Source organism: Balaenoptera borealis (assembly GCF_965194805.1).
Source record: "Balaenoptera borealis genome assembly, chromosome: 10".
NCBI classification, from domain to species: Eukaryota; Metazoa; Chordata; class Mammalia; order Artiodactyla; family Balaenopteridae; genus Balaenoptera; species Balaenoptera borealis.
In genome coordinates this window covers 87,864,633-87,892,241 of record NC_138874.1, presented here as the reverse complement: position 1 = coordinate 87,892,241, position 27,609 = coordinate 87,864,633, and the positions used below count along the sequence as shown (strand labels likewise).

Here is a 27,609-nt window from a genome sequence, read left to right as displayed (position 1 = left end):
CCCTGACCCCAGACCCATGCACCTCCCGCTAAACCATCAGTACTCAAATTAGTGTGGGAGTCACTTAGGGGATTTTAAAATGCAGATCCCCAGGCACTATCGTCAGAGACCCTGAGATAACAGGTGTGGAAGGGCCCAAGGATATGCGTTATTGTCAAGCCCCATCTGGTTCACACTTTGAGAAGCCTTGCTCCCCAGCATGCTTGCTGAGTCTTAGGTGGGGACCCCTCTTCGGGCAGAGCCCCCGTCTGTCTCTGCCCGACTTGGTTCTGGTGCGAGAGCCACAGGAACAAAGACCCTCCCAAGGGCAGACGCTTCACCTCTTGCTGCCGTGCAGAGAGCGATTTGGGGATTATGAGTTGGCAATTATGGAGCACTCTGGGCTCTCAAAGTGCTTTCCAATCATTCAATCTGTGCCTGCAGTCAAAGCTCTAGTGAAGATGCACGCGTCCCACTGGGTCGGCCCAGGAGCCTCTGCGGAAGAGGGCAGCCAGCCTGAGATTGACGGACCATGTGCCAGAGCGGCTGACTTTGCCCAGCGTGGATGGATGTCCTGAGCACAGCCCCGGCCGTGGCTCTGCCCCCCACTGCCTCACAACCACACTTTTGTGAGCCTTCACAAATAAGGACAGCCAGTTGGAAACCAGGGCCTGGGGGAGGGCTGGGGGCAAGAGCTGTGGATGGGTCATCCGCAGGGGATCGTGTCCTGCTGGGGACCTTTTACAGGGGCTCAAAGGAATGAAAAGCTGCCAGTTCTCTCCTACAGCTTGATAAAATCGGTGCGGAATAAACAATTCATAAGCATGGAGAAGATTCTGAACAGAGGGGGCATGCAGGAGGGGGCTGCTGTGAATAACTTCTAGGGGAGTGAGGATTTTTTAAAAACCATCTCAAACATTGTATAAATAATTTTGCTATGATATTGAACATTTGGAAAATAGAGAAAAGCAAAGAAAAGAGGTTTCTTTTTTTTTTTAAAGTTAAATAAGGCATTTAAAAATGCTTGAGCGATCATTCCAGTATTTTTAAAAAAGAGAGTTTAATACAATTGTTAAGCACTTACGTGCCAAACAATTTCCATGCATTTTCTCATTTTAATTGTTACAGTCCTAAGCCATTATTATCCCCATTTTACAGTTGGGAGAATTGAGGCATGGAGGGGTTAAGTAAATGGGTCACATAGCTAGTTGTCGGCAGATCTAGGCTTTGAATGCACGGCACGCTCTTACCCACCATGCTGTACTGCCTTTCGTTATAGAAAATTTTAGAAAATAGAGAAACAGGAAGAAGAAAGAGATTGCTCAGGAGTCCTCTGGGAAGGTAGGTTTAAAGTCAGGTGTTGAAGGATGTGGGAGACACAGGTAGATGGAGAGGGTGCAGTTGCCCCATGAGCAGGGACCCCACAATTACAGAGTGTTGTGTGGATCTCGGCCTGGAAGGAGGTGTAGACGGGCTCTGTCTTCTAGAATGAGGAATCTGGAATGAGTGATAGCCAGGGGGCCACAGAGGGTTCTCCTCCCCTTCCTCCCACTGTCTGCACCTGAGCAGGAGGGACAGATGGGACCACATCTCCCTTAGCTTGTTTGAAATGTTACCTCCCTGTCATAGTTCCTCGGTTCCTCCCACCCCTGGTAAAACTGACTGTTCCCTCTTTAATACCTTCTTTTTGTTTTTTTCCTTTATAACTTTTTTTTTTTATTGTGGTAAAATATACACAACCTAATACTTATCATTTTAACCATTTGTAAGTGTACAATTCAGTGGCATTAACTACATTCACAATGTTGGGTAACCATCAGGACTATCTATACCCCAAAGTTCTCATCATCCCCAACAGAAACTCTCTACCTATTAAACAATAATTCCCATTTCTCCCTCTCCCCCCGGTCCTGGTAACCTCTTGTCTACTTTCTGTCTCTATGAATTTGCCTATTCTAATTTGCCTTGTATAAGCGGGATCATATGATATTTGCCATCATGACTGGCTTATTTCACTTAACATGGTGTTTTCAAGGTCCATTCATGTTGTAGCATATATCAAAGTTTCATTCTTTTTCATGACTGAGTAATATGTTCCACTGTGGATATACCACATTTTTTTATCCATTCAGCTGCTGATGGACACTTGGGTTGTTTCCCCCTCTCGGTGCCCTCTTAGCAGTTGCTCATATCTTGGTCAGAGTCCCCACAACGGTCCACATAACCCTTTTCCCTGCTTCCCCTACCCCCTACCAGACTGGGCAGGGACCTAGGCCTACCCATCCTTGTTTCCCCAGCACGAGCGGGTTCGGCAGGGCCGGCAAGCCGTGGTTTCTTTCTGGTGGCAGACATTGTCCCGAAGGCTGTGAGAGGAGAGTAAACAGCTTCCATTGTTTGTGTAGGGCTCACTAGTTCTTCCCTCCCTTCTCTGATATCTTGGGACATGGCAGTCTGTGCTGGGCCCCGGCTTCATGGACTCAGTACTTGCCAGCTGACCGTTGTTCTCCTTGATCTGTAGTTGGCCTTGACTTGCGGTCTAGAAACATGAAGCCAGTTGTTCAAGAGCCCAGTGCTGGCTTGTAGGATGAGTAATATCTACTGGGGGTGGGTTGAATTGAGTCTCTGCAGAAGCAGCAGGGGTACCCCTCTGCTTGAAATGGGGTGTGGAGGGTAGTCACAGGGAGCCCCTGCTTCCTTGGAGGCAGGAAGAGCTTGAGCTGGCAGTGGAGAGAGGAGGGGTTCAAGGAGGAGACATGGACCTTTTAGCTGTTGGAGACAGACGTGAGTTGGCAAGGACTGGACTCAGGTGATGAGATGGTAACTGGCACGTGGTGGGGTTTGACTGACTCAATCTTGGATGATGCTGGGCCAGGACCTGGCATCTCCTAGTTAGACCCTCTCCTTAAGCTGAACCACTGTGGCCCAGGTGGTTCTGTTTTCTACTTGGGATTCCCAGCCAGGTGTCTGGGGATCTCGAGAAGCTCAAAGAAGAAATGATGGGGCTCCTCAAGCTCTTTACAATGTGTGCAGTAGGGCCAAATGTGCAAACTCAATGTTTCTTTTTTTTTTTTTTTTAATTTTTGATATATCAGTTTGGTGGTGCAGCTGTTTGGTGGATGCTAATGGGAAGCCCTGACTGGCAGTTGATTAATTGGCTCTTGGTTAATAGTAAAAATATGAAAAGGTATAGTATTAATAAAGATATTCTAATGGCTCAGATCTTTCAAATGTTGGGTTTGAGGGTGTGGTGGAGGAGCTATCAAAAGGCATCCTTCTGATAGTGTGGTCTTTGTGAGCTTCCACCATGGCGTACCAGGGCCAGGGCCAGAAGGTGCAGAAGGTGATGGTGCAGCCAATCAATCTCATCTTCAGATACTTGCAAAATAGATCTCGGATTCAGGTGTGGCTTTATGAGCAAGTGAATATGCAGATAGAGGGCTGTATCATTGGTTTTGATGAGTATATGAACCTCGTATTAGATGATGCAGAAGAGATTCATTCTAAAACAAAGTCAAGAAAACAACTGGGTCGGATCATGCTAAAAGGAGATAACATTACTCTGCTCCAAAGTGTCTCCAACTAGAAATGATCAGTGAAGTGAGAAATTGTTGAGAAGGCAATACAGTTTTTTTAGGTGTGCTTTGTTAGAAGTGTAGTTCTAAAGCATTTATTCATATTGTTTTGCTCACCTTTATGTTATTACCAGATGACAATAAATGCTGTGGGATTGTTTTTATTAAAATATTTACATTGTTTTCTTTAAAAAAAAAAAAAAAAAGGCATCCGTCTGGTGAAATGGCTGGGAACCATTGCCTTATTTGGACCCATTCCTTCCTCCTGACCCCCATCCATGTGCCGGAGGGCAAGGAGCCCCTGGCTGTTCACCCCCATGGTCAGTCTGGCTTTGGCCCCAGTGTTAACATGGAGCCTCTTGGCAGAGCCTGATGTTTGTCCCAGGGAAGCTCCGTGGGTCTCCTGCTCTTGCGGGGAGCCTTGGAGTGGGGTGGGTGAAGGGCAGACAGAGAGCTGATAAACCCAACCCCTTGTGTTTCCCAAATCCCTGGCTCTTTTTCCCATAGTTCTGTGGGGTCCAGTCCTTTGCTTAGGAGATGCAGGCCTCTATCTGGCCAGTTGTTGGTACTGACAGTGGCTTGGCAGGAGCAGACCCTTTCTCTGAACACATTCCCCAGGAGTTGACTATAATATAGAGCTCTTTCTGAGGTTAACTTGGCGTGAATATTAACACAAATTATACCTCATTACATTTAAATTTGTGATCTGTAATAGTGCAAGATTTAAAGAAATAAACACTCGGATACGGTGCGTTGCCTTTTTCATTAATTCTTGACTGGTATCAATCTCAATCTTAATTTAAACTTTAACATTGAGCCTGTTAGCATCAAAAGTCCTTCCTAGGACATACACATGGACTTTATTTCTTTGGGACTTTATACTTAGGCATCAGAAGTCCACAGGGGCAGCAGAGATTGTTATATAAAGGGTTGGTATTCATATCCAAAAGGCTCCTCAGCTTCCATTGATATACTTGTAGCTTGGTTCTGCTTCTTTGAAATCCAAATTCCCATTCGCCCTTTCCAGTTTTAGACTGTCTTGCCACTTGTCAACGATGGCTTTTTAAAAAATTGTGATTAAAAACATAACATAAAATTTACCATCTTAACCATACGCTTAAGTGTACAGTTCGGTAGTGTTAAATAGATTTACATTGTGAATCAGATCTCCAGAATATTTTCATCTTGCAGATCTGAAACTCTGTACACATTAAACAACTTCCCTTCTCCCCTCCCCCCAGCCCCTGGTAACCACTGTTCCACTTTCTGTTTCTATGAATTTGACTCTCTAGGTGCCTCATAAGTGGAATCATACAGTGTTTGTCTTTTTGTGACTGGCTTATTTTGCTTAGCATAATGCCCTCAAGGTTCATCTATGTTATAGCATGGGTCAGAATTTCTTTCCTTTTTAAAGCTGAATAATATTCCATTGTATGTATATACCACATTTTTGTTTATCCACTCATCCATTGATGGACATTTGGGTTTCTTCCATCTCTTGGCTGTTGTGAATACTCCTTAAGATCCTGCTTTCAGTTCTTTTGGATATATCACCAGAAGTGGGATTACTGGATCATATAGTAGTTCTAGTTTTAATTTTTTTAGGAATCATCATACTCTTTTCCACAGTGATTGCACCATTTCACCAACACTTGCTATTTTCTGGTTTTTTGATAGTAGTCATCCTAATGGGTGTGAGGTAACATGTCATTGTGATTTTGATTGTGTTCTCTGATGATTAGTGATGTCGGGCATCTTTTCAAATGCTTGTTGGCCATTTGTATATCATCTTTGGAAAAATGCTCAAAGATTTTGGGCAAGTTCTTTGTCCATTTTTAAATCAGGTTATTTGATTTTTTTTTTTTTTTTTGGTTATTGAGTTGTAGGAGTTCTTTAAACATTCTGGGCATTAACTCTTTATCAGATACATGATTTGCAAATATTTTCTCCCATTCTACAGTTTGCCTTTTCATTCTACTGATTGTGTCCTTTGATGCTTAGAAGTTTTAAAATTTGGTGTAGTCCCATTTGTCTATTTTTGCTTTTGTTGTCTGTGCTTTTGTTGCCTATGTCATACCCAAGAAATCATTGCCAAGTCCAATCTCATGAAACTTTTCCCATGTGTTTTCTTCCAGGAGTTTTATAGTTTTGGGTGGTAAGCAGTTTTTTAAAATATGGTGTGAGTTGAGGGCCCACCTTCATTCTTTTGCATGTGGATATCCAGTTTTCTGAACACCAGTTGTTGAAGAGACTGTCCTTTTACCATTGGATGGTCTTGGCACCCTTGTCAAAGATCATTTGACCACATAGGAAAGGGTTTATTCCTGGCCTTCTATTCTATTCCATTGGTCTTTTTGTCTGTCTTTATGCTAGTACCACGGTGTTTTGATTACTGTCTCTTTTAAATATGTTTTGAAATCAGGAAGTGTGAGTCCTCCAACTTTGCTCTTCTTTTTCAAAATTGTTTTGGCTATTTGGGCCCAGTGATGGCTTTTTATTTGGAATCACAAGGGACCTGTCACGGCAGAAAAGAGGGTATGGGAGCTTAGATCTTTGGATTCAAGTGGGATGAAAGTAATATACTCCAGCCTTCACTTAAACACATTGGTGATGGGGAGTTCACTACTTCACAAGACAGCTAGTCTTGTTGGTGAGCAGCTCAGATCGTTAGGAATCCTTGTAGTGATCTTGACCTGTTTTCCTGGCACGTTTGCCCAGTGATCTTGGTATGCTCTCTAGAGTTATACTTAGAGCAAGGATGTGGGCCAAGGGTCAGTCCTTTAACTGGCCGTTATCTTTGGCAGATTCTTCAAGGGAGCATTCATGTTTCTAGGACAGATCTGTGAGAATTGTTTGTAAGAGGGCTAAAGCTATCTGTAAGTGACTGCCCATTGTACAGATTCTTTCCAAGGTTCAGATCTATCCCCAGAATCTCTGTGGTCCCCCTTGTTCTATTCCATTTATCCCAGGCATCCTTGTGAAGGAATACCCCTAGATCTCCTTGCTGCTTCCAGCTCTGCTTGGCCTGGTCTGTTGGGTGGGCTACTCCAGAGGCTTCCCTGGAGAAGCACAGAGCTATAGCTGCAAGAAGCTGGTATGATTTAACGAAGTAGGATCCTTCAGCCAGGGGGCAGTTTCCCCATTTTCCTCCCAGGAATCCAGCCCTGACCAGACTTTCCTGTCTATAATCAGGGCCTCTCAGGATGGACCAGTAAGGAGGTAGGTATGATAGATGGCTGGAGAGAGAGCCGTCTGAGGGGTCCTGGAGAATTTTTGGCAGAGCGTGACAGAAATGAGTACTGGACTGGGAGCCAGGATGCTTGTGTTCTAGATCTGGTTCTGTCCCTATCTGGCTGTGACACCTTAGGCAAGTCATTAGTTTCTCTGGACTCTGCTCTATCATTCTTATTAATGAATTGGATGAGCATACAGAAGGGGTGCTCAACAGATTTGCAAGTGGCACAAAGCTGCAAAGGGATAGCCATTATACTCACGATGATAGAAGTAAGACTGAAAAAGATCTCCATGAACTAGGTGGGAATCAACGAGGTGAAATGAAATGCTGATACATGTGAAGATGACGGTGAAAGCGTTGAAGAGGGGCGGGGGGACCTGATTTAGCAGCACTTGTTATGAAAACAGCCTGTGACTGCAAGTGGAGAATGACTCAGGAGCCCAGTAAGGTGGCTAAAAGAGTGAATGCAGTCTTAGGTTAAACGAATAGAGGCAAAGTGGCCTCTCCAGGGGAGGGGATAGGCCTGTTCTAGTCTCTGCTGATTTGAGCACATCCAGAGAACAGTGTTCAGTACTAGGATTTGTGTTTTATTGTGTAAAGTTATGTATTTTATTTATTTATTTGTGTTTTATTGTGGGAGGCTGCGGGGAGAACATGAAACATGTTCTGGAGGAGGGCGGCTAACATCGGGAGCCACCTGGAAACTGTTTCATATGAGATAGAGTCAAGGGGCCTGGGCTGTTTGGTGTGATGAAAACAAATACAGAGGAACCCTGAGAGTAATTTAAAAATCTATGTGAAGGGCTGTCATGAGGACAAGGGACCGATTTGTTTCAGAAGCATGACTTCCAGAAGTGGGCAGAAGGAATGAGGAAGTGGATTTTGTTCTGTATCAGGCAGGCTTCCTGAAGAGTGGGCTGCTGAGGGGTGGGCTGCTCTGCCTGGTGCTTCATCCCTGGAAGAGTTCAAGGAGGGGCTGACTCCACGTCTGCCAGGATCGCATGCCCGAGATGCTGGGGGAGCCTGGCCTTGGGGCGCTTTTAGATGCAGAGTGGTCTAACCAGGGACACAAAGAGGACTTGTAAGCAGGGGAGAGGCCCGGTCCAAATGGTGTTTGGGATGGTTCATCTGCTCCCAGACACATGAAACTGGCAGACGGTGGGAGCCTGGGAGGCCCCTCACCTAAGCCCCAGTGTTAGAAGCTATGCTTCATACCTAAGTGCTTCCAGCGAATTGTGTAACAAAATATTTACCAGACCCCAGATTCTGGTCCACATTTTGGAATCAATTTTGGAACAATAAAAATCAACGAATAGCTCTGGAAATGGTGTTGGATCTGTAAAAAGACACGGAAGGTTTGTCCTCAGGAAGAGTCTGGTTCTGGAGGTGCTCAGAGGAACCGCTCTCTCCGGGCCCCCATTGAGCAATGACTCATTTACCCTTTGGAGTCCACATGGTGTCTTCAGAGCCCTGGTGTTTGCACCCCTCTGCTCCTTCAACAAAGGCCCTTCTGTCGGCAGATTTCAGAGGCCAAGCAGGGAAGGGTCAGGAAAGCAAGGTATTGACTGAATACCAATAAGGAGGGGAAGTGTGTTGGTGGAAGATGAGGGGCGCCAGGCAACTCGGGGGCCCACTCGTGCTGTGCAAACAGAGCAGAGAATGCCTTTTGGCGGGTTTGTTTTACTAAAGGCTCTGGGGCCCAGGGGAGGCCGGCGAAGAGGGACAAGAGAGAGGGAGGAAATATTTTACAATGTGGAGTTTAAGCTCAGCCCCTTGCTTGGGAAGGGGCTGGCCCCAGAGCTGCGGGGTAACAAAGAGGCAGTGTGGGCTGGTGACAGTTAGGGGAAAACACATGGCAACTAATGGGGTAGTAATGGGTGGGGAGGTAACCTGGGAAAAGCTGGTACAAGGAAAGCTGGCACATAAATTCTGGTGGCGTGACATTCCCCTTGGCAGGGAGACAGCGGCCCTTCCATCACCTCTCCAAAGCCACCGCCAGAGATGTTCCCGCTCCCAGGGATGAGGGATGGCTGGAAGGGGAAAAAGCCACACTGGGGTTCTGTTGCCCCGCAGGGCCCCGGAGAGGATGGAGAGGAAGAGGAGAGCTGTTCTCTGCAGAAGCCAGAGCCCCAGGCTGAGTGCCAGGAGTGAGCGTAGAGAAGGTTTCCATCACTGCCACCTGCTGCATGCATAGCAGAGGGGTGGTGTGCCCAGTGCTGAGACCCGTGGTTGGCACTCTGGGTTCCTCACTTGTGAGAGGCTTTGCACCCAGGCTGACTCTTGCGAGTCCCCAGCCGACCAGAGGGAGCCAAGGGCCCGATGCCCCATAAGCACACAGAGACCAACTCACCATTCCAACAGGGACTCTGCCCACCATTTCTCAGAGAATCCTTTGGACATGTCAATTCTCAAAGGAGACTTTATTACCTGGGGCCTTTTGGAGGAAGCCACTTAGCAGTTTGTATCTGGACTTCTATGGCTTCCATGAGGTTCCCCAAACAACCAGGGCATCCCGGAGTCCAGAACAGTGGCTTGTGGGTGGAGATTTTAGTTTTCTGTCACAGACCAACCATTTTTGACCACGTCAATACTCTTTTCTTGGAAAACAGAACAAAACACCAAAATGACTTTTTATCTATTTGCGTGCGTGTGACCAGCTCTCCTCTTCATAATCTTTAGGAACCATTTAGGAAAGAAGAGAAAGGAGGCATATCTGTTCCCAGGGATGGGTCTAGAGCATTATTAAAGGGCGCCACGTCAGGCGGGGACGCACTGGGAGCCTCTCCTAGGCGTCTGCTGCGGGCGAGGATCCTGAGGGTGATTCCTGGTTGATGTTTGCAGAGCAGCAGCCAGGCTTAGACCCCTGAGTTGTCGCAGTTTCCCATGGTGAGTGTCCCTCCTGAAGGACGTGGGCATTCCGGAGACGGCCTCTCGCCTTGCTGCTTGGCTGAGAGGCACCCCTCCTTCCCAGCTTGGCGGGCCTGGCTTCCCCTCTGGATGGATGGATGGATGGATTCATTCACCCAACTTATTACAAGCCTGCCATGATTGGTCGGGCATGGGGAGCATTGGTTGAGTTAGATATGGTCTAGGGCTTGTCTAGAGTGTTGACGGGTGCTTGTGTGGTCGCTGGTTTTACAAGTGGGAGGTGGGTGTAAGCTATGAGAATCTGACAGGCTTACAGAATCTGTAAGCTATGATAATCTGGTGGGTAGCCTGGCTTTTTCCCTGCCAGTGCTCGTGAAATGAAAAAAAAAAAAAAAGGGAACGTGAAAAAAAAACAACTAATAGACATGAACAATCGCATTTCACAGGGACAAACGCACATATGGCAATTACAGTGTTCAAACATAAACTTCCCCATGCTTCTGTGTCAGATATATTGAAATGTGGTCACTTCACCTGGGCATCTGAATGTCTTATTCTTCTAAAGGCAACTAGAAAAAACAAACCAGTTTCCTACAAGTTATCAGCTCCATTGGTAGGAAACAGAGAACAAGAAATCATTTTTGGCAGGTCCTCACAGTAAACTGTGTGAGCAAAGGCTGGCACTCATTTCTCGATGATTTTTAATAACATCTTTCACAGCCAGCTGGAGATGACATGAGACCTCAGTTGTCCCTAAGGGAAGCCTATGGACAACTGGTCATTTGAACATTGACCACAGACTGCAAATGGCTCTGTCCCTGGGGCTCCCTGCAGGAGTGCGTCCCTTGCTGACAAGCGCCATCTGTTGGTGTTAGAGGTGCATGTAGGTGCCGGTTGTGCATTTCTGAAGGTGCAGGTGTCCCTGAGGCTCTGACTTGGGGAAGCCATGGGGCACTTTCCATTTGGATTTTCTATGTATTCTCTGCTGCTGCCAAAATAACCAGGAGTTGGGGATTAGGCATAACACGGAAGTTAAGAGTTTGGACTCTGGAATCCAACAACTCTGCTGCTTACTACCTAGTTGACCCTGGCAAGTCGCTTAATCTTGCTTAGACTCGGTTTTCTCATCTGGAAAAAGGGCATAATAAAGACCTATCCAAGATTGTTGAGCAAGGATAAAATAAAATGATGCCAGTGACAGGGCCTGAGATTTTGGCCCACATTTTGCACGTGGTAAACCAGCAAGAAATGTTAAGCCTGTATTCTTCTTGATAGATAAATCCTAGTCTTTTTAACATAGGAAATGCAGGGAACAAAAGAAAATGGTTACATTTCCATTACCCATCAACCAGCATCTTATCCTCATTCTATACTTAGAATATATTAGAGCAAAATTTTCCAAAGCTGTTTTTTGATGATTTGTAGTTTGATTTTTTTTGTTTGTTTCAAACAAAGATAATTGGGCAACCAAATGTCGTTGAGATTCTGAAAATTACGTCTGAGATTCTGGAAATTCTCTTTCCAACAAGAAAGAAATGAGTCATGAAGACAGCGCCTCTCTCCAAAGTGCATCCATTAACACCTACTGTTTCTTGATGGGCAGGTGCTGTGAGGAATTCCCTTTATTACTCAGGAGAAGGAAAACATTTCTTTTAAAGAAATAAAAACGCAGTTGTTTCTAGTGCTGACCAAGGGACTGGAGCTTAATCAGCGAAAAGGTTCCTTTGTCTCTTATTTGCCTTCGCTGGGCATCCACTTGGTCCAAGTTAGAACGATGCTGGTCTTCACAGCTCATTTAACTCTGAGAGCATCCGGCTTTGTTGAGGTGTAGGTATTGATAGTCATCTGTTTTGACTCTAATAGGGAGGACTTGGCCCTGTTCAATCTGTTCTGATTCCCTGTTGTGAATATCAGCTCACACCCAGAAGGGAGGGGGTGAGACGCCTCCTTATGATGTAGCCACTGCCTCCCGGCGTGTCACGTCGTGCCCCAAGGATGCTGTGTTGCCTCTTATACAGCAAGAATGTGCCTCCAGATCTTTCAAGCTCTCAAACTGGGGCTTTGTAAACATGGAAGCATCACTCCTCTCTGCTCTTTTCGAAGTTTTAGCAGCCCTTCAGGGTGAACAAATCATGCCCGCCAGCGCTCTGTTAAAAAGCCTGGTGGAAATGGTTCTCGTTTCCATTTAAGGAGAAGGGTTTTTTATTCAGAATACTGTTTTATTGGTGTGTCTACATTCTTTACCACCAATGCCAAGTGCAGATGCTGACACATGAGGCTAGCCAGCCCTAGAGTCCCCTTCCAATATTAAATTCCGTGATCACCCAAAGAACCCCAGAAATTCAGGAGCCCACCCAGGGGTCTGGAGGGCCTTGCCAGCCACCATCGCTTCTGGCCTCTCCCCAGGGCATGGTGTGTCAGCTCACGGTTGTTTTTCTTAAGGGCAGGCAAAACAGGATTGTGTCTAATGATGCCTAAGGGAAACATTTTTAGCTGAAGACCTGCCCCCCAACCTGGTCCCCCTCATTGCCATTTTCAGAAACAGGAGGCTGGACGCATCAGTGGTGTTTAACTGCGCTTCTGCAGCCCTCCCTCTGCTTGGACGAGCAGCTGCTCTGGGGAGTGAGCCTGTCAGTGTGAGGCCTGGAGCACAGCGTCCAGCGAGAGCTGCCAAGAGGCTGGAGGCCCTGCTGAGCTAAGGTACTAATTGCATCCCACCTGGACTTACCTCTGCTCAGGTTTCAGGTTTTGGGCCTTTGCCTCCCAAGGCCTCGCTGCTGCCCAGCAAGAAACCACTGCCACCTGGGCATCCTCACTGTTGCTCCAGCTCCTGAGGCGTCAGCCTCGCCCCCAACCCCTCCCCCTTGCTGATTCCAGTGTGCCATGGGCTCTGCGCTTCTCAGTCTCCACCTCCTCAGGGGATCCTACGTTTAAGCCCAGGGCACTGGGGTTGTGAGAGAGGGCTTTGGGGTTGTTACTGAAAGCTCAGGCTCTCTGTATACCGGTGCCGAATCAAATCTCGGGGACAGAGTTTTGGGTGAAGTAGAAAAGGACAGCTTCGTTACTTTGCCAGGCAAAGGGGGGCACCGTGGGCTCCTCCCTCGAAAAACTATGTGTCCCAACCCAGGAGGATTTGTTGAGGGGCTTTATAACAGGGGTTCAAAGGTGGGGTCTCTGACAAGATCAGGGTGTAACCAGGGGTTGCCCCCCCTTAGTCTCAGGTGGTCTCCTAATCTCGAGGAGCATCTCTGCCCCCTTTAATCTGGCCTCAGGTGGTTTCTCAGCTGCTCCTTCCTCGATTAGCAACTGTTCGAATCTGCCCTTTGGAACTCAGGCAAGGTCATGGAGGCTGGATTTTTGCCTCCAAGAAACGGGGGACAAAAGGGCCTCTGTGCCTGGGACTCCCCACAGGGCCCCACTCTGTTTCACTGTCAAGTTCTGCGGTGGCTACTTCTAGCCGCAGGACGGTGGCCCCGCGGCGTAAGCCCCTGAGCCTATCTCCTCACCTGTAAATGGGGATGATTATGGACCTCCGTGGCGGGGTGAAGTGCCGGCAGTGCAGAGGCATACTTGGCAGTGTCTGCGTCTCTGCTGGTGTCAGCTCTATTTAGTGGGGGCTGTCCTATTGTCCTGGCTCTTCGGGTCCACTGCTCTTTAAGGGGCTTCCCTTCGAGGGAGGAGGATGGACTCGAGAGGTCCCTTCCACCTCCCCCAGGGAGAGGCTGATGGGGTGATACAGTGCGTGGCCATTGGGCCTCAGTGTTTCGGAACCACATGTTAAGTGCTGATGGGTTCCCATCAGGTGACGACATAGGCATGCACTCGAGGGATGAGGAGGGGAACAAAATCCTGAGTGAGTTACTTGGACAACATGCTTTGCTGTGCTTAATGGGTGCCATTCATGAAGTTTATGCCTGCGAGTCTGAGGGCACAGGGCTCTGCCTCAGGCCGTCTGTCAGCCTCTGGCTTTTCTTGGCTCAGATCTTGAATTGTTCATTTGTAACACACTCAGCAAATATTTCTGTGCCTGCCTCATTCCAGTTTCTGTGGGGTGCAGCGGTGAGAGAAAAAGGTTATGGGCTCTACTTTCCAGAGCTGGTAGGTCCTGTTGGGGGTGGGAGTCAACATGAGTTAGAGTTTTGTCCAAAACGTCAGGTGGCTGATGGTGCAGGACTTAACTGCATCACAAAGGGCAATCAGGTCAGCACTCTAAACAGTGACAAAACAGCGGTGAGTGCTAGGAAGGGAAGGACGTGGCCTCCGGGAGCTCCCACAGAGGCGCTGGCGCCAGGTGGGGCAGGGATGGAGGGAGGGTCGGGAGGCCTCCCGACTGACTGACGCAGGGATGCTTGAGCCCAGCCCCCTGCCTTCCTGCTCACTGGAGCTGCTCTGCCTGACTCTGTGCCCGTCCAGCCTCAGGAGGTCAGATCTGTGATGCCTGAGGTCTTGTCCCCCACCTTCACCAGCACCTCAGGTAGCCCACGGCCCTCCTGCTTTGCTCTATTCTTGGCCTTAGCATCTTCTGACTGGCGCGGTTTTGTTGCTCCCCTCTTCTTCCTGTGTCTGTGGTTTGGAGAGAGGCTTGCTCCTCTGGACCAGGCGCCCTCTGCCCCCTGTAACCTGTGCTCTGGGCTCCTGCCTCTGCTCCTGGCACAGGATGGGCCCACAAGATGGCCCAGCTCTGTGTGCATGGCTGCTTCCGGGCCCCAGCTGTGACATCACCCCTTGGTGATGCTGTGGCCTGGAGTCTCCTGTACCCCAGTACCCCATCTTTCAAATAGGAGTCACAGCCTTCCTCCCTTCCTGTCCTCTTGGGGATGGGAGACAACACAGAGTCCCAAGAGCTAAAGCAAAAAGGCTGGAGAAGAGGAACAATTTCTTCAAAATTCACTTACTTGATGTTGCAGAAGTTGCCTTGTGGTTTCAGTCAGAAGGAATTTTTTTAAATGAGCAGGACTTGAGTGAATTTAAAAAAAGGTCAGTCCCTTTCCCTAGCACGTAGGCAAGAGTTATCTCACAGAAACAACCTTTACAACACATGAGAATTCACTAGAGAGTTCCTGGTTTTGAGAGGAGGTTTCTGAGATCCTCCTGGGAGCCCATTGTGTCTGTGGGGGAACCTGGGGGCTGTGATTCTGCACCAAGGAAGTTCAACCCTCCTGGATGTCTGTTGTTTCAGGGGTGTGTGGTGAAGGGCACAGGTCAGCCCAGGGACCTGCTCAGTCTCTTTCTGGTCACTGTGCTTCTCAGCTTCTGCTGGGAAATAGGTGATGCCCCACAAGCCAGAAAGTGGCCTTGATAACAGCTGCTGTACTGAGCGCCGGCCGCACACATGAGCTCTTGCTAATCCTCCCAGTGTCCACTGAGGGTGCTCAAAGGGAGAAGAGAATGTCACTTCTGCTTGCAAAGGTAACACTGGGGGCCACCAGAGCAGAAGTCTGAACACCCTGAGTCAGCTCGGGGAACGTGGAATGAAGGGCTGCCGAGGGGAAGGAGGGGCAGCGAGGCTGCTCAAAGGGGCTTTTGTCCCATTAAGAGGCGGCTCATAAAGTCCCAGGTAGGGGAGCTCCGGGCACTGGGAGACTTCCTGCAACTTAGGGTTAGGGTGGGGAGCTGGGCACGGGAGGCCCTGATGCCCTCATGGCTTGAATTTCCCTCCAGACTCTGCCTGCAGTGGAGGAGAGCTCCCTGTCGTACCCAGGGGCGCAGAGAAAAAAGGCTGCCCTTTCCCAAACTGTGTGTGCTTTTCCCAGGGGCCATTGTTCCTGGTTGCCAGGAAACTGAGGCCTTCAGGTGTCACCCGGGAGACTAGGGCCTGGGTATTTGGGTTTAGGTCAGGCACAATGACGCCTGCAGAATGAAATGGCATCCCCAGGACCTCCTCATCATTTGTCACGCAACTGTGGTTCCCAATGACAGTGGAGACACGGGGGCTTGGGGAGGAGGTGGGTGGGCAGGAGGGGGCGAGGGGCATGTGATGGGGCAGGCTAATGGTCCCCCCACCAGAGCAGAGCCAAAACGCCCCTTTGGGGAGAGGAAGTGAGGCCGCCCCAGCCTCTCGGGGACTTTAGAAGGCCCGAGAAGGGCCTGACCAAGGTTCAGGACCGCCTGCTGGGAGCTGGGGGCCCGCCAGGCTTGATGGAGCTATCATGCTCCAGGAAATGCTCAACAGCTTGGTGGGACGTCTGCTCCCAGGCCAGATAGCCCGAGGGCACAGTCAGAGCAAAGAGACTGTCCGCATGGAACATAGCGAGGACACTAGGCTGTCCAAAAATGGTGGCAAGTCAGAGTGACCCAGGGGACCCAGCGGGGGGGCAGGGCAGGAAACTCGAGGGCAGAGTAGGGGTGTCACTTTATAGCAGGTTCATGACGTATCCAGATCTTTCCCTCTCCGAACCCTGAAGCACAGTTCTCATAAATATGATTTAGAGGGAATAGAGAGGAGATAGACTATGTGTAATCTACTTGCAAAATAGTCCTCTCCCACTTTTATTTTCTTCTTCTTCTTCTTGTTTTTTATTTATTTGGCTGCACCAGGTCTTAGTTGCGGCACGTGGGCTCCTTAGCTGTGGCATGCGAACTCTTAGTTGCAGCATGCCTGTGGGATCCAGTTCCCTGAGCAGGGATCGAATCCGGGCCCCCTGCATTGGGAGTGCGGAGTCTTAACCACTGCACCACCAGGGAAGTCCCTATTGTATTTTTTAGATTTTCAATTGTGGTTCAATATACATAAGATGAAAGTTACCATCTCAATCATTTTTAAGCATACAGTTTAGTAGTATTAAGTGTAGCCGCATTATTTGGCAATCCATCTCCAGAACTTTTTCATCTCACAAAACTGAAACTCTGTACCCATTAAACAACTCCCCATTCTCTCCTCCCCCCGCCCCTGGCAACTACCACTCTACTGTCCGTCTTTATGAGTCTGACTACTCTGTGTACCTCATATAAGTGGAATCATACAGTATTTGTTCTTTCGTGACTGGCTTATTTTACTTAGCATAATGTCCTCGGGGTTCATCCACGTTGTAGTAGCATGTGTCAGAATTTCCTTCCTTTTTAAGGCGGAATAATATTCCATTGTGTGAGTACACAACATTTTGTTTATCTATTCATCCATCAATGGGTTGTTTCCACCTTTTGGCTATTGTGAATAATGTTACTATGAACATGCCTCTCCCTACTCTGATTTCCTTTATGACCTGCAGACATGAACTGGTGACTGTTTTTCTTGCTCCTTATCCAAACACTAAAGGCCTCCTGGAAGTGGGACTGTTAGTGATTCATTTCACACCCATCACAGATGCTCATCTTTGGATGTTTCCTGCTGCTTGACGACATGGCCATTCTCTCTCATGAAGAGGTCTTAATTCAGGCAGGGAAGGGGTGGGCTGGGAGCCAGGAGCACTGGCCCAGCCGATGCTGGGGATGTAGGCAGGTCAACAAGGCACAGCATCTCAGAGGCACAGAATCTCAGAGGCGCAGAACTCTCCAGCACATTCTGGCGGGTTCTGGAGAGCCCAGTGGCAGCTGGGCTCCCGTTAGGTAGGGGAGTGCATGGTGAAAACTTGGGTGTGGGACCCTTGGAAACACAGTGAGGGGGCATTTGACATTTTAATTTCTGTCCTATTGTAGTTTGGAGTTTAAAGATAGGACTCAGAACTTGGACAGGGGAGGGGGGAATGGCCTGGGTTTGTAGCCTGGGGTGGGAGCCAAGGTGGAGTTCAGATGGACAGAATTCAGGTCCAAGGTCTTGGCTGTGGAACTGTGGCCAAGACCTTATACGGGGACAGCTCTGGAGGTGGCCTGAGGCTCAGGGAACCAAGGGGACTCCTAGGGGTCTGGACTGGTCTGGGGCATCCTGGGGAATGTAGGGGTCAGCTTGGGGACTCCTAAAAGGGCAGCCAAACAAGGCATGCTACGATTCTAAATTCTTTCACCATGATGGAGAGTGGAGGCACGGATACTGCAGGGTTGCCTCAGGTCAGCTCAGTCTGGGAACTGCGATTACTTGAGCCTGCAGAGGGCAGGGTCTAGGAAGCCAGAGGAGGGGGATGTGTTTGTCAGAGGAGGACCTCAGTTTCCAGCACCTAGAAGCTCAACTTTGAGGAGTTTGGGTGCCCTGGGTGCCAGCCAAGTCAGTGAGCCAGTCTGGGCCTGCAGCCACAGGGCTAAATGGGGCAGAAGTCCTGGAGTTTCAGATTTACTTAAAACGTTTGGGGGCATGGGCAGTTAAGTGTTTAAAAACAGTTTCGCGTATTACGTTTAGATAACAGTTAATGAAGAGCACTGGGGGTCCAGGCTGGGTTCCTGATCCCAGCTCTGCCATTTATAGGATGTGAAACCTTGGGCATGTTGTTTGACCTCTCCTTGCCCCAGTTTAGGTACTAATGGGACCTACCTCATAGGCTTGTTACAGCAAATGAAGTGATAAATATAAAGAGCTTGGAACAGTGCCTGAAACAAGGCAGTTCTGAACATATATTAGTGGCTGTTATTATCATGACTGTTGGTAAAACCAAAACTGGGACTTTAAGGAGAATGCAAAATGGACCAGAACGTTTCAGATAAAAGAAGAGACCTCCAAGAAGTTCGGCGCTTGGGCTGCTGTCCTCTGCTTTTAGGGCACTTCGGTGGAGCCCTTTGGGAAATGTCACAGACTCCAGAGGGCAGGACTCGCCTCTGTTGTTAGTGGGGGTCCCCAGTGCCTGGCCCCTTGTGGGGTCGCCATCCACGCTTGTTGAATGTGGTGACTGCGTCGTTGGCCAGTGCCCGGCAGGCTGGCCTGGGCCTGTGTGCCCAGAGCTGCTGCCCACCCCTGCTGCCCAGCCTGCGGCTGGTGGCCGCGGCCCGAAGAGAGGTCTTTCGTGCAGCCAGCGCCCAGGCGGAATTTGTTTGAATTAGCTGCTTGAGTGGGCCTGTTTGTGACGAGAGCGTGTGTGGTGAGAGAGGTTGGCAGGATTTGAAAAGGGCACGAGGAGGCGCCCCGTGGGCCCTGGACGGACAGCTGCACAGAGAGTGAAAGGCTGTTTCTGGCTGGGCGGCCCTTGGGGCAGAAGGAAGCACCCGGCTTTGGTGCTGACTGATGGGGAAGGTCACAGTCGTCCGCCATGGCCTCGCTTAGCCTGCGGCATGCTGCCTTCCTTACCCCCGGTGGTCTGCCTGGGTTCCACAGACTCCACTCAACGTCCCGGTCACCCACGATTTGAGAATAAGATTTGTCCACATGGCACCCACCCATCGAGAAGCTTTGTTCATCTGCCCACTGGGGGTGCTGTCCAAAACCTCTCTCTTTTTCCCCCGAGTCCCCTTTCCCTGGACCCACCCACTCAGGGAACTCGGGCTCCTTGGGGGTCCAGACCACAGGGCGTGTTCCCTGAGCAAATCCAAGGAAGAAGAAAGGAAGACAAACATCCTGACTCTGGACAGAATGGCCACCACACCACCATCACCACCAATCACAACAGCAGTGCTGAGGTGCTGCTTCCACGTGCAACAGTTGTTCCAAATGCTTGACTTGTATCAACTCACTTAATCCTCCCGGTCACCCTCCAAAGCAAGTGCAGTTATCCTTATTTCCCAGGTGGGGAAACTGAGGCACAGAGAGGTTAAGTAACTCGCCCAAGGTCATACAGCTAGAAAGTAGAAGAGCCAGCATTTGAACCCAGGCAGTCTGGCTCCAGAGTTCATGCTCTTCACCACTACATTATGTTTTCTCTCATTATCTCTTTAATCTTCTTAACACTTCTGTAGAATTGGAATCATTATCCCAGGTTTTTCTGATGAGAACACTAAGCCCACAGGGCAGCTGATATGTGAGGTCACCGGCTAGGCGGGATTTGAGCCCCGGCACCGGCTCCTTCTGCAGGACATTTGGAGTCCCGTTTGCATTGGACCTCCTGGTACCTGTGCCCTGCGAATGATCTGTAATCTCCCCCTGCTTCCTTGTCTCACCCACCAACGGCCAAGGATGCGTGTTCCCTGGCTCCAGCCACGCTGGGGGTGTGGGGCTTGGGATTGGCGCTTTGTGAGCTTTATTCAGATGCTGTTTCCTGGAAGTCTCCATTTCACAGGTGACAACTCACCCTCTTAGATTTCCTGGGCTGCTCCCAAATGTCCTGTTAATGTAGTCTTTTCAAGGAGGGTCTGTGCTAAGTGTGCAGCTAAATGTGATTATGTTGGAAACCTTTGCCAGGCTTTGTGTGTGTATGTGTGTGTGTGGGGCAGTAACTACATATGACATAAAACTGACCATTTTAGTCATTTAAGTGTACAGTTTAGTGGCACTAAGTACATTCACATTGTTGCACAACTGTCACCACCATCCATCTCCAGAACTTTTTCATCTTTCAAGTAGAAACTCTGTACCCATTCAATGACAACTCTCCGTTTCCCCCGACCCCTAGCTCCTGGCAATCACCAGTCTCTTTTCTGTCTCTGTGAGTTTGACTGCCTCCTATAAAGGGAATGATATAGTATTTATCTTTTTGTATCTGACTTCCTTCACTTAGCCTAGTGTCCTTAAGGTTCATCTGTGTTGTAATGTGTGACAGGATTTCCTTCCTTTTTAAGGCTGAATAATACTCCATTCCATTCCACCTTTTGGCCATTGTGAAGGTTGCTGCTCTGAATATGAGTGCACAAACCTCGGCTTGAGTCCCTGATTTCAGTTCTTTTGTACGTATGCCCAGAAGTGGGGTTGTTGGATCAAATGGTAATTCTGTGTTTAATGTTTTTGAGGAAACACCATGTTTTTACACAAATAAATCCACGCATCAGAGCACATGCCTGATCTAGGATCGAGAAGCTTTGTTCATCTGCCCACTGGGGGTGCTGTCCAAAACCTCTCTCTTTTTCCCCCGAGTCCCCTTTCCCTGGACCTGCCTCCTGCCCCACTGGAGAGTTTGTTTTTCCTCTTCTTGTTGTCTTCACCCTCTTTGGGATCTAGGGGCCATGCCAGGGCCAGGCAAGGTGTGTGGATCCGCCACGGGGCCCGGGTGAGGAGAAGAGGTAACGGGGCTTTGAGGAGAGAAGGGATGGCAGAGTGGCGTGGAAATGACCCTCTCTTCCCTCTCTGATCTGAGGCAGTCACAGGACTCCTGGTTCGACCGTTCCGCAGTTCATATTTCTCATCTTAGAATAAGGAGCCATGGGTGATCTAGCTCTGACAATCCACATATAGTAAGTTGTGAACATCTTTGGGTCCTGACTGAAAACCAGGAGCTGTGCTAAGTACTTTACATGGGTTACTGGATTTAATCGTCACAATACATTATGAGGAACTTATATTAACTCCGTTTTACTTATGTGAAAACTGAGGCACAGATGGGTTAAGCGATTTGCCCAAAGACGCACAGCAGGGAAACTTGGATTGAATGGAGACCGGCTGAGTCCACAGATTGAAGTTAAACTACTCCTTTATAGCACTGCACCTTACAAAATAGAATGGCTCACTTTTATCCTCTCCTAGGATGTGTATGTGTGTATATATGAATACATATATATAGGCTCAGTTTTTCAGGGCATATATTTAAGGAATGGGGCTTGTAGCATTTTCTGCTGCCAGAAGCCTGGAGAGACAGAACATCATTGGGTATAATCCTAAGTGAGATCTTTTTTCCGTCCGGCAGGATCTGGTAGAGGCTGAAATTAATCACAGCAAACACGTCCTCTCCTTCCCTCTTCATCTTGCTCTTGCACAAACAAGAAACCTCAGTCACAGTTCCAGCTGGGCATCCTCAGTCTCTTAGCAACCGCCATCAGCCCCGGGCTTTGGGCTCTGGGCTCCAGGCGTGCCTTTCTTTGCTGCAATACTTTCTGTGGCTCCTACACACACAGTGCAGGTTGTGGGCATCAGGGAGGAGGGGGTGTGTTAACCTGGGAAGTTAGGGGGAAGAGCTTTGGGTGAGGTGAGCTGCTGAAGGGAAGCAGGATTGGGGAGTGTGTGTGTGTGTGTGTGTGTGTGTGTGTGTGTGTGTGTGTGTAGCCACAGCGGGCCTGGGCTGCCTGAGGCAGGCATTGTGCCAGGTGAGAGATGAACATTCCTGCTTATCCTGCTGGGCTCATCTTTACAGTTATACATGTTTGTTCAAAAGGCTTGTTTCTCAAATGCAATGAAGAGCCCCTGGGACTCTGGCTCAGGCTTTGCATGGAAGGGGAAGGGCGGAGCCCTGAGACCGCAGTGATCTGCTGAGAGAGGGCAGCGTGGCCTGAGGATTGAAAGAAGGGCCAGGGCTGAGGCCGGCTTTACTCACGCGAGGTGGTGGGATGGAAGTGCAGGGGGTCCAGGGCGCACGGCTCTTCCTGACACCGCGTGGTGGGTTCCCAGGGCGTCTTGGTTAGGCTTGTCTAGGAGGCTGGTGTGGGAACTGGTCTGTCCAGCGCTGCTGCTTGTCAGTTCTTTGAAAATCTTTGTCTTGGGGTCTTTCCTCCTCTCATCCCCAAAGAGTCATCACTTTAGTCTCACATGAACCGGAAAGAAGCTGAGAGAGGCGCTAAAACATGTCCCGACTTTATAGATGAGGAAACGGAGGCCCAGAGAGGTGGCAGGAGTTCCCGCCCAGCTGGGTGGGAACAGAGCTGGGAGCCACTCTCCGGCCCCCTGGTTCCCCTTCAGTGCATAGCTCTTTGTAAAGTGGAGCTCGAATAGAGACAAGCGAGTGCATAGACCCTGTTGGGCTCATCTCTGCACCCAGAGAACACGGTTTCCGATGAGGCCCTTGCAGGGCTGCTTCTGTACATCTGGAGCGATCTGACCCTACGGGGGAGAGAACCTGAGTCCCTCTTCTAAGGGAACAGTGAGCTGCACCCTCCTGGCACCTTGTAGGGACATTATAGACTGTGCAGCACGTGGCAGGGATGGGCCTTTCCTTTCCTTTCCTGTTTCGAATTACAAGGCTGGGTTGATGGCTCTGGTGGGTCTGAATACTTTACAAAAATGTCAGACTGGAGACCAACTTAAAAAACCTTTCAAGCCTGAGAATGGTGCTGATGGAAGGAGTGTTTGGCAGCCTGTTGGTCCCAGAGCAGTGTGACTTCCGTGCACGCTCAGGGCAGGGCAGGAAGTGCCAGGCAAGGTCACAGGTCTTGGGTTTGGCTCCGTCCCTTCTTGCCGTGGGTCTTGGGCAAGTCCCATCTGTGCGGGGGGCTTGCAGGTTTCCAGAAAGTCCTTCCAGATCCGACAGTCTGTGGGCTCCTAGCAGGTGGCCCATTCATGGCCACGCATTCATCCACTCTGCAAATGTCTCCCGAGTGGGTCCCGTGTGCGTGGCCCTGAGCTGGCTGTTAGGGAGACTGGGGAACAAGGTCTGCTCCAGCTGTCAGGTGGCACTCACAGACAGCCTGGTGTTGGCATCTGTCAGACGGCAAGACAAAGTCTCAGGCATCCCTTAGCCCTCCTCTTTATTTTTATTTTTTTTTTATTTTTTATTTTTTTAAATGTATTTATTTTATTTATTTATTATTTTTGGCTGCATTGGGTCTTCATTGCTGTGCATGGGCTTTCTCTAGTTGCGGCGAGCGGGGCTACTCTTCGTTGCGGTGAGCGGGCTTCTCACTGTGGTGGCTTCTCTTGTTGCGGAGCACGGGCTCTAGGCACGTGGGCTTCAGTAGTTGAGGTACAGGGGCTCTGTAGTTGTGGCTCCCAGGCTCTAGAGCGCAGGCTCAGTAGTTGTGACGCATGGGCTTAGTTGCTCCACAGCATGTGGGATCTTCCCGGACCAGGGCTCAAACCTGTGTCCCCTGCGTTGGCAGGCGGATTCTTAACCACTGTGCCACCAGGGAAGCCCTAGCCCTCCTCTTTAAATGCCAGGCTCTGTCCTTGAAGTGGGTTCATCAGATGCAATAGATCCACAAAGCGGTGTTTGTCCCCACCCCACCCCACCCCGAACCTCTTAGGTAAAGGCCAGTGGCTCTGGAAACACCTGTGAGGATGAACGTGGTGTGAACTCTAGGAAGCAGTGAGTGCTCCATCCCAATTCATTGCTCCCCTAGACCTTCAAGTGGTTTTTTCTTTAAGAAATACCCACGTTGGGACTTCCCTGGTGGCGCAGTGGTTAGGAATCCGCCAGCCAGTGCAGGGGACACGGGTTCGAGCCCTGGTCCGGGAAGATCCCACATGCCACGGAGCAACTAAGCCCGTGTGCCACAACTACTGAGCCTGCACTCTAGAGCCTGCGAGCCACAACTACTGAGCCCGCGCGCCTAGAGCCCATGCTCCGCAACAAGAGAAGCCACAGGAATGAGAAGCCCATGCACCATAACGAAGAGTGGCCCCCGCTCACTGCAACTAGAGAAAGCCCGCACGCAGCAACAAAGACCCAACGTAGCCAAAAATGAAACTAAAAAAATAAATTATAAAAACAAACAAACAAACACCCATATTGCCTGTGGGAATTTGTATGTGTGTGCAAGCCAATAGCACTTTGTACATGTGTGGTCCCCTACAGTTTACAAAACGCTCTCACATCCACTGCATTTAATTTCACACAGGCAGGATGTTGCCCATCTAAGCAAAACAAAATCCTAGTGTCTTAAAGTTATTGAAAATTTAATACCTGATTTGAAAAATTAATTAGAACAAAAGCATATAAAATGAAAAGAAATCTCCCTCCACTCCAGATCTCCTGGTCCCTTTGCCAGATGCAGCTACTAAAACAGCTTCATGTGTTCCAGACTTCCAGAAATATTCTCTGCATGTAAATCACAGACTATCCTCTCTGTTTCTCCTCCCACCGCTGTCTCTGTCTCCCTGCAAATGGGAGCATGTCCTGTTCTTTTCACTCCATATCCGCACATTTAGATCTGCCCATTCCTTGTCTTAGCCCCAGGTTCTCATTGTATGTTTCATTGAAGGTCATTAAACTGTTTTTAGTCTCTTTGCTCTTAAAAATACTGCTACAAAGAAATATCCTTGTACATCTGACTCTTGCACTTGCATCAGTAGGTCTATAGGACAAACTTCTAGAAGTGGATGTGCTAAGTCAAAATGCATTTTATTTTATGATGGCTTTTGCCAAATTGCTGTCCAGAAAGGCTGTACCCTCTTTACAAGATATGAAAATCTGTTTTTCACACCTTTTTCAGTGTTGGGCAATGTTAATGTTTTTCATTTTTGCCAATTTGATGGGCTAAAAAAAGCATCTGGTTTTAACTTGTATTTCTTTTTTTAAACTTCTTTCAAATTCATCTTTTTTCTTTTTCCCTTCCAGTTTTATTGAGATATAATTAACATACAGCACTGTATATGTTTAAGGTATACAGCGTAATGATTTGATTTATATACATCATGAAGTGATTATCACAATAACTTTAGTGAACATCCGTCATCTCATATAGATACAAAATGAAAGAAAGAAAAAAAAATTGGCTATTGGGATTGACATGTATACACTGATGTGTATAGAATTGATGACTAATAAGAACCTGCTGTATAAAAAAAAAAAAAAGAAAAAAATCCTGAGGAGGAAAAATCTAGGTGCCTATATCAAGTGTTTGTTTTGTTGAAATTGAAAATAAATTTTGGATAATTAAAAAAAAAAGAAAAAAAATTTCTTGTGATGAGAACTCTTAGAGTTTACTTTCTTAACAACTTTCCTATGTAACATACAGCAGTGTTGATTATATTTATTGTGTATATATTATCATTACATCTTTAGTATTTATTTATCTTAACTGGAAGTTTGTACATTTTGTCTGCCTTCATCCAATCCCCCACCAGCCCCCTCCACCCCCACTTCTGGTACACAAATTGACCTCTTTTTCCTTGAGTTTGTTTATTTGTTTTTGAAGTATAATAGGTCAAACTTGTATTTCTTTAATTATGAGTGTGCTTGAGCACACCTTTTTAAAGTTTTTAAGGTTGTTTGTGTTCCTTTTTTGCTAAACTGCCTGTTAGAGTCCTTTGCCCATTTTTCTATTCCATCTCCATTTTGTGTAAGAGTATGCTGAAGCACAGAGAGGTTAAGCCACTTATCTTAGGTCACACAGCAGGCACATGGCAGAACTGGGACTAGAATCCACCCTTCTGATTCCTGGTCTAGTGGTCCTTCTAGTGCCCATGCTATCTCCCTGAACAAGGGCTGGACTGGCCATGCCTAGTGCTCCTGGAAGGTAAATGGACATCATGCTGGGTACTCCTGGGAATCCCATTGGCTGTGAGAGGAATGTGGGGGGCCTTTGAGAGTGTTTCCAAAGCTAAGCCCTCTCAGGCTGAAACTTGATTGGGTGAATGTTTGCTTCTAGAGGGTTAGAGCCTTATCCCACCAGCCTCCTCAGAGGTCCCTCCTCCACCCACAGAGGCTACCCAGCCGGCATTATTGTTTGTACCCATGAATTATTGATAAGGCATGATATGGCCTCAGCCTTGGAATAACAGGGCTCGAGGGAGGGCAGTACCATGTGAGGGGGGGCAGGGCTGAAAGGCCCCATCCCTGGGGCCCAATCTTCCCAAGGCCAACGGTCCCTTCTGAATGTCAAAAGACATCATAGACCTCCCTCCACTGCCCTGCCAGGTCATAATTGGACTTCTGAACCGGTATCATTTCAGAAAATATACAGGGACACAGCTACCATGAGTGTAATACCATTTTTTAATTAATTTTTTTTTTAAAATTTGTTTTGATGTGCACCATTTTTAAAGTCTTCATTGAATTTGTTACAATATTGTTTCTGTTTTTTATGTTTTGGTTTTTTGGCCGTGAGGCATGTGGGATCTTAGCTCCCGACCAGGGATTGAACCCGCAGCCCCTGCTTTGGAAGGTGAATTCTTAACCACTGGACCACCAGGGAAGTCCCATTTTTTAAGATTATTTTAAATTTTATAACGGTTATACATATTTGTTATACAAATTCAAATGCCCTGGAACCATATCACGTAGAAAGTGAGACCCTGTGTGGCCTCACCCCTAAGGCTTCCCTTGCAGTCAGGCTTTTGAGTGAGTTTGTTTTTTACGCATCCCCCTGAGTCTATATACATGTGAGAGGCGTACTGTTTATTCAGGCAACAATGTCTGATGGAGGATTCTGAGGACTCCTTGGAATAATACATCCTGTGCCTGCTGCCTGAGGGTTGGCAAAGCTCTGGCTGAGAACCCAGCTTTAGGGCTTTGCTTTGGCACTTAAGTATGTCTCGCGTTTCCGTTGCTAGCTGTTAACGCCTCGTGAACAGGGCCTGCACTGGATTTCCCCTCTGTCTCCACACGTGCCTGGAACTGGGCCTGGCACATAGTGGGTACTTTTTCTGGATGGTCCGGGGACAGTCCAGATGTTTCAGAGAAATCCAGTTGTCCAGTCTCCACATGAAAGGTAGTCATTTGCCTTTGAAAATGAAAGGTAGTCATTCCCCTTCCCCTCTGCTGGTGGCTCACACTTTTATATTTCATGGAGCTTTTGAAGGAATCTGTTTGTTTTGCTGAAATGTGGCATGCTGGTAAAAGGTGCTAGGTTTTTAGGGAGAAGCTGCTTGACTTTAGGGAGATTTTAGGGAGAGCTGATGGGCAGGTGAGACACAGACCAAGAGACTGCCAAGAAACCGAGAAAATGAGGCAGCTCCTCTTGGAAGGACTGACTTCCAAAGCTGGCCCAGCAAAGCGACTGCCAGACAAGGGACTCCCAGGGAGCACCACTGGCTGGCAGTAAACATTTGTTGAAGGAATGAATCACCTGCTGCTTTCCAGGTGGTGGCAGCCTCTTTGCGTTCCTCGGATGTGCCATCCTCACGCTTAACTCTGGGCTCGCACATGCTGTTCTCTCAACCTGGAACATGCACTTCCCTGGAGAGGTGCACATGTGTGTCTACATGTGTGTGCATGCGTACACACATTCACACTCATGTACACATCATCGGGACAATTTCTGTCATCCTCTGGGTCTCAGCTGGGACGCTGCTTCCTCAGCGAAGTTTCTCTCATCACCCTCGTGGGCTGGATGGGGTTCCTCTGCCATGTGCTCCCTTGA

General features: G+C 48.4%; 1 protein-coding gene and 1 pseudogene across 3 annotated transcripts in view; both read left to right on the top strand.

Moving 5' to 3' along the window:
• The window catches only part of SLIT1 (slit guidance ligand 1), a 175,423-nt gene that overhangs the window by 37,588 nt on the left and 110,226 nt on the right, over positions 1-27,609 (top strand). The gene's annotated exons all lie outside the window — the stretch shown is intronic.
• Positions 3,239-3,721, top strand: LOC309635390 (small nuclear ribonucleoprotein E pseudogene; annotated as a pseudogene). The gene has a single exon. The product of its transcript is annotated as a small nuclear ribonucleoprotein E pseudogene (transcript).